This window comes from Dermacentor andersoni, chromosome 3, assembly GCF_023375885.2.
Source record: "Dermacentor andersoni chromosome 3, qqDerAnde1_hic_scaffold, whole genome shotgun sequence".
NCBI lineage: Eukaryota > Metazoa > Arthropoda > Arachnida > Ixodida > Ixodidae > Dermacentor > Dermacentor andersoni.
The window spans coordinates 44,040,382-44,046,597 of NC_092816.1; positions in this window are offsets into that span (position 1 = coordinate 44,040,382).

Below are 6,216 nucleotides of genomic sequence, written 5' to 3' on the forward strand. Positions count from 1 at the left end.
GCTCCTCCACGTCCACTTTCGGCTAACCCGCTTGCGGAAAAAGGTATTCATTATACGCATATTATTCTGTTCTGCAAACTCTACTAATAATTCTCCTCTGCTATTCCTAGAGCCTATGCCATATTCCCCCACTGACTTGTCTCCAGCCTGCTTCTTGCCTACCCTGGCATTGAAGTCGCCCATCAGTATAGTGTATTTTGTTTTGACTTTACCCATCGCCGATTCTACGTCTTCATAAAAGCTTTCGACTTCCTGGTCATCATGACTAGATGTAGGAGCGTAGACCTGTACAACCTTCATTTTGCACCTCTTATTAAGTTTCACAACAAGACATGCCACCCTCTCGTTAATGCTATAGAATTCCTGTATGTTACCAGCTATTTCCTTATTAATCAGGAATCCGACTCCTAGTTCTCGTCTCTCCGCTAAGCCCCGGTAACACAGTACATGCCCGCTTTTTAGCACTGTATATGCTTCTTTTGTCCTCCTAACCTCACTGAGCCCTATTATATCCCATTTACTACCCTCTAATTCCTCCAATAACACTGCTAGACTCGCCTCACTAGATAGCGTTCTAACGTTAAACGTTGCCAGGTTCAGATTCCAATGGCGGCCTGTCCGGAGCCAGGTATTCTTAGCACCCTCTGCAGCGTCACAGATCTGACCGCCGCCGTGGTCAGTTGCTTCGCGGCTGCTGGGGACTGAGGGCCGGGGTTCGATTGTTGTATTCATATAGGAGGTTAAAGCTAAAGCCCTCTTAAATGGCAGAGAACACAACACAATCCTGGGGTCACATAAGAATGGCGCTAATTAAAATGACACGGAAATCAAAGACCTTTTCTCGCGTTGTCGCTTTCACTCGTGCACTTTTCTTCTGCGACGAGTTCAAGCTAAGCGGAATGATTTGTAATGAATCCGGTACGCGTCGTTCGGCGAGAGCATGGTGGCACTGCTTCGAGCGCAGCAGACAGAAAAGAGGGGGAAACCGCGAAGGCGGCGGTATCAGCATTTCATAGCACATTAAGCCCACAAAGCCCAAACGCCATTCCCCATCAAGGGAACTTAGAATTTGTCTACCTTTATTCCTGGCCACGGAGAGTATACCTTCGTAGAACAGAAACAATGAAATGTCACTTCAGGAAATTACAACAAATATTTATTTAGCAGTTTGTTTTCAGAACTATCCGCAACTGAGAACTCGCTATCGAAAATGCCATTATAGACTGCGTTGATTTTGCCAAACTCAAACCAGAATTTCAAGTCTTCGAACTCGACGGACAAGAATTATATGTTTGGCTTTGTGGGGGTTAAACAAATTCCCATGCGAGCCTTTGACACAGGCACGTACCCAGGGGGGGGCCCGGGGGGGCCCGGGCCCCCCCCGAAATCAAGTGGCATACCCCCCCCCCCTCCCCACCCACGCCACCACTCCTCACAGATTCCTAAAGCGCCGCCAGATCAATGTTGATACTTGGCAGCTGTTCATCGGTCAGCATTATGCTGCCTTTTTCACTCCTTTTAGATGGCGGTAGTTATCGGCATCTCTTGTAATGTGAAGGAGTTTTCTCATAGATTCCGCACCCGTGCGATTAACTCGAGATGCGTTCAGTTGCCACCATCAATTCAACCGTCACGCGCATAGCTGTTGCTTTTGTTAGTTCAACCTTCTTTGTTTAGGCTGATCCTGGAACCAGGAGAGGGATGCGGCTGTTACTCAGCTGGTCTGTACTCTCATGGAACGAGTTGCGGCCGGAGAAAACGCCAAGTGCGTTTAACTTTTCCCTTTGCTTCATTATTTCATCGAGTTACGGCTCGCCGCGACGCTGGCAGATGCCCGGAAACGTAAACACGTGATATGGATTAGATAAGGTGGGAAATGAAATAATGTGCAAGAGCGTCCATTATGAAACCCTGCAATAACCCTTAAACCCATAAGTAAGATGACTGTCGCCCGTTACCTCGTCTGTTTTTCCCTAATTGTACAGCACTTTTCATGCAAAATTGGCAACTGGAAACAAAAAATCGCAAGGAGTTGAGAAATTAAGCGATGTACTAAGGGAGAGAGCCAAGGCAACAACTAAACTGCAAGCAAAAGCGAATAATAAATAAAGTTAACCGTTGTTTATGAGAATATTTATGCATCAACATCTTTTTATTTAAAAAGGAAGTAGAGAAAAGGCCGCCAGAAGTGGAGAACAATTACTTGTTTTGAATGACGCTTCTACAGTTATCGGTCGAACCGCCTCACCTAGTCACTTCTCTGCTGTGCTTATGTGGGTGTTTTTCTAACCTTTCGCGGTGAGCGCAGTACGTCTAGAATCGCAGAGTCCTGCGCTCTACGCGGTTGTATGGGACTGGCGGCCGCACAGCGTTACGCAATTCGCGGAACTGTCAAAACTGATCAACAAGGCGAAAATAACTGATATTCGAAACTATAACATGAGAAAGACTGAAGAAGCCGTAAAAAATGAACGCAACCTGAAATCAGTAAAAAAGAAACCTGGCATAGGATAAACCATGATGTATGCACTAAAAGATAAGAAGGATAATATCATCAGCAATCTCGATGATATAGTAAAAGCAGCGGAAAAATTCTAAGCTGACCTGTATACAGTACCCAGAGGAGTCACGATACCTCACTTAGAAACAGTAATGAACAGGATCCAGAAACTCTCCTATAACTAGCCATCAGGTCAGAAGGGCCCTGCAAGACATGAAACGATGAAGAGCAGGAGGAAAAGGTGAAATAACAGTCGATTTAATCAAAGATGGAGGAGACATAATGCTTGGAAAACTGGCGGCTCTTTATACGAAGTGTCTATTGACTGCAAGGGTCCCAGAAAACTGGAAGAATGAAGACATTATACTAATCCACAAAAATGGAGACGTTAAAGAATTGAAAAATTATAGGACCATTAGCTTGCTCCCAGTGTTATATAAAATATTTACCAAAATAATATCCAATGGAATAAGGGCAACACTGGATTTTATCAACCAAGGGAACAGGGTGGCTTCAGGAAGAGATACTTTACAATGGATCACATCCATGTCATCAGTCAGGTTATCGCGAAATCTGCAGAGTACAACAAGCCTCTCTATGTAGCTTATATAGATTACGAAAATGCATTTGATTCAGTAGAGATACCAGCAGTCATAGAAGCACTACGTAATGAAGGAGTACAGAACGCTTACGTAAAAAGCTTGGAAAGTATTGCTACATGCGTGTGGTATTTGTTTGTTTGAACGATGCGCGTAGGCGCCATCACTCCAGAAAAGAGGAGGAAGGACGAACTGGGCTCGCTCTGTGAATCTAACCGGTCAGCGCTGCAACCGCTGTTGTAAATATAATCTGTAAATAGTTTCTCGTCTTACTGACTCGTCCTTCGCGGAAGAATATCTACAGAGGGTCTACAGCTACCTAATTCTATACAAGAAAAGCAGGGGAGATACCTATAGAGAAAGAGGTCAGACAGGGAGACAACTTCTCCAAAGCTATTCACTGCGTGCTTAGAAGAATTCAAGCTATTAAAGTGGGAAGGCTTAGTAATAAAGATCGACGGCAAATATCTCAGCAACCTTCGGTTTGCCGATGACATTGTTCTATTCAACAACAATGCAGACGAGTTACAACAAATGATTGAAGATCTTAACAGAGAGAGTGTAAGAGTGGGGTTGAATATTAATATGCAGAAGATGAAGATAATGATAAATAGCCGGGCAAAGGAACAAGAAATCAGGATCGCCAGTCGGCCACTATAGACTGTGAAGGAGTACGTTTACCTAGGTCAATCAATCACAGGAAACCCTGATCATGAGAGGGAAATTCACAGAAGAATAAAAATAGGTTGGATCGCATACGGCAGACATTGCCAGCTCCTGGCTGGAAACTTACCATTATTATTGAAAAGTAAGGTGTGCAATCAGTGCATTTTGCCAGTGCTGACATATGGGGCAGAGACTTGAGAGCAAGTTAAGGACAGCGCAAGTAGCGATCGAACGAAGATTGCTAGGCACAACGTTAAGCGAGAGAAAGATAGCGCTTTGGATCAGAGAGCGAACGGGTATAGACGATATTCAAATTGAAATCAAGAGGAAGAAATGTAGCTGGGCAGGTCATGTAATGCGCCGGTTAGATAACCGTTGGACAATTAGGGTTACAGAATGGGTTCCAAGAGAAGGGAAACGCAATCGAGGACGACAAAACACTAGGTCGAGCGCTGAAATTAGGAAATTCGCGGGCGCTAGTTGGAATCAGTTGGCGCAGGACAGGGGTGATTGGAGATCGCAGGGGAGGCCTTCGTCCTGCAGTGCACATAAAACAGGCTGGTGGTGATGATGATGATGATGATGGAGGTGGTGGGCCCCCCCCGAAAAAAAATCCTGGGTACGTGCCTGCTTTGACACCTCAAAATGTCGTGCCATTTGAACATTATCACTAAAACTCCCACTGCACTACTTGTGGAAAGCTTTTACAGTGCTACGTCACTTCCAAGAAACCTCTGCACAATCCTACAAGCCTCTTCGCAAATCTGAAGTTGCATGCACCTTGCATGCTATTTCAGAACGTACCGCAGCAGAAGCTGCTGCTTGGATATGCTGGGTGGCAAGAGGCAAATCAAGAAAACAATACTAAAAAATATCTGACATCTAACATTTTACTCTAAATCAATGCCTAAGAAAAATGCGAGTAATGTTCATCATGCATAAATTATACTTGTGGTTCTAAATATTAGCCTTCACACTGTTGCAAAACTATTCCTTGAAGGTCTGCAGGATAAATGGCAGGCCCATCACCTTTCCTGCATTCTTGCCCTGAATGCTGCTAACCTGTGAACATTCGTAAAGATACCACAGACACGATACTGAGGAGGGGAGAATACACGCAGTGTTTTTTAGTTTTTTCTGAGCGCACTAATTCTTTGGGATACATATGCACTTCATTAATGATGAGTCGCTTTCCGACGCGGCGCACAAGCTGCGGCAGCAAACTTGGAACAGACAGGCAAGCAACAATGTTTTCAGATCACAGCGACATTATCGACTTTGGTGTTGCCAGTTTTGCTCACTTCAGGATCTTGTTTGCATAGACTTGTTCGAAGCAGTATGCTACTGCAGACAGTTCAATAACAGAGGACTTCCAACGGTTATGTTAGAGACCGATGAACAACATTTTTGCAAACAAATTTTCCGCAAGACTTCACACGACATTAGTAAAACCATTCAATGAACCCAAATTCGTAAACCACAGAAAATTGGGGACCACAACGTTGCTTGCCCACAAAGTGGCACTGGACAGTAGGGCTGTGATGGAAGATTCGTCAATGGCCGGTAAGAGTGGCTGGCGACAAGCAGTCGCAAGAAGCTCACCAGCAATATATTTTAGCAGACCTAATCACCAAAAAAGAAGAGATCCCATTCTTGGACAAGACTAGTGGCCACAGAAGTGGATTTTGAGTTCACTTGTTGATCGGCAACAGTACTCAACTTAAAATGGCATTTGGGATGCATGTGCCTGTGGTTTAACCAGAAGCTTGTCTGGCCCGCAGCCAGGAAGGCAACTTAACCCTGTGAGGCTACACCAATGACAGGGTTGCGCACAAGTAACGGTATGAATTGCATATATGTAATGTTGCATACCTATGCAACATTTTGGCCACAATAATCTGCCAATGGGTCATCAAAGTCCGCAGAAGATCCTTTGCTGGCTCATCAGAGGTGTCGCGATTGCATTTCACAGTCCCGATTGAGTTTTTTCCCCTCAACCTATACTAACATAGTTCAAGCGCTATAAGCTGCATCAGCCAACAAACACCAAGAACCAGAAGCAGCACATTTTCATTGTCTGCCACAGAACACCCTCTGCGAGACAACTATTGGGAAGCTTCACAGAAGTGTCAGTCGCGCAAGCAATGAGCAAGCAGTCCTCCCTTCTGTGAAATGCTGTTGGCTGTCAAGTTGATTGACCCAACTTAGCTATGCTGCTTGGTGCTCGTAACACAGAGTACGGTCGAATCCACCATTTGAAGGCACTTGTTATAACCGTGTTCCTCTATTGTGCAATACACATACGTATGAAGCGATGCAGCTTAGCTTAACAGGCCCTTCGTATTTACACTGACCTGCTTTGATATTTCAAGCCCACCAATCCCGTTTGGATCTTTGTTCTGTATACATGCAGCACCTGCTAGTGCCAACCATTGCACTACCATTCACGTA